Below are 1,328 nucleotides of genomic sequence, written 5' to 3' on the forward strand. Positions count from 1 at the left end.
ACGCCATCGAAAGATAATGGTGAATTTCATCATTGATACATTTTATCCTTTACCAATTTAAGGTAACTTAACCTGCATGTACATATGTTTGTATAGTACCCTCCATGCAATGACGAAATTCTCTGGTGAATACCTATAATGAATAAACGTATCCTTAGTATCCTTAGTATATGTTTCGGACGTAGCAGTCCCAGGCCCCGATGGATCGCCACCTCTGACATTTGGCCAACTGATTCTCGCCACCGGTCGTGGTGCAGAGGTGGACTATCAGGGATTGTGCCCAGGAACACATGCTGTTGCCACTTGACGGTCTACAGGGTGAACTCACCCTCTCATTGATCCTTTGGTAGGACGTTAAACAGCCTCGGCCCTGCCACGGAAAGTGATCCCTTCCCCAGGGATTGAAATCTGACCGCGGATCTGTTACGTAGTGGTGCAGCGTCGGAGGTGAATCCAATGGCCCGTCTCGAACAGATTTCAGTTTCGAGTAATGCGTCGGAATGAAAGAACAAGAGCGATAACGACAGTCAGAAAGTCGAGCCGCTACAATGTGAGTAATTTTACTCTACAACTGGAAATAAAAATCGGGGATTTATCATTTACTGAAATGTTGTGTGTAACGTTCCACATTTTCTATTATGCGACATTCGAGGGCGGCAAGAGTGGGGCTGTGGACGAGGGAGGCAAAAGTGGGGCTGAGGACGAGGGAGGCAAAAATGGGGCTGAGGACGAGGGCGGCAAGAGTGGGGCTGTGGACGAGGGTGGCAAGAGTGGGGCTGTGGACGAGGGAGGCAAAAGTGGGGCTGTGGACGAGGGAGTCAATTGTGCGCATGGAGTAGAGCGGTCAATTGTGCGCATGGAGTAAAGCTGACAATCCCCGTAAATAAGATTGTGATATCCTCGATGCTTTCAGTTAAGTGTGTCCGAAGTTGATGCACGCAATGCGATTCATAAGAAATTGAACATAATGAACGTCTATTCTACTAATGAATAACTTTGCTCGCTCCGACGTCCATTTAATTTTAACGCAAAAAATAGTAGCGTGGTATAACAACATAATTAGCAAGTGACATTCTTATAGTAGTTCTTCTTGTTTTGCCACGACTCTTACGTATCCTAATTTCAAAGGTAACAGCAATAAAAACACAATTTAAAGGATATTATTTAGGAGCAAACAACATATAATACTGAGATAGAAAGTTGCTCTTTTATGGAATGATTCCTTACACAACAGTCTGCTCGTGTAGCTTTGCATTATATCCAACGACATCGACATTTTTCTAGAAGAAAACATATAAAATTCATGCATACATATTTATAAGTGCAAA

Source organism: Hyalella azteca, unplaced genomic scaffold (assembly GCF_000764305.2).
Source record: "Hyalella azteca isolate HAZT.00-mixed unplaced genomic scaffold, Hazt_2.0.2 contig5766, whole genome shotgun sequence".
In the NCBI taxonomy this organism is placed as follows: Eukaryota; Metazoa; Arthropoda; class Malacostraca; order Amphipoda; family Hyalellidae; genus Hyalella; species Hyalella azteca.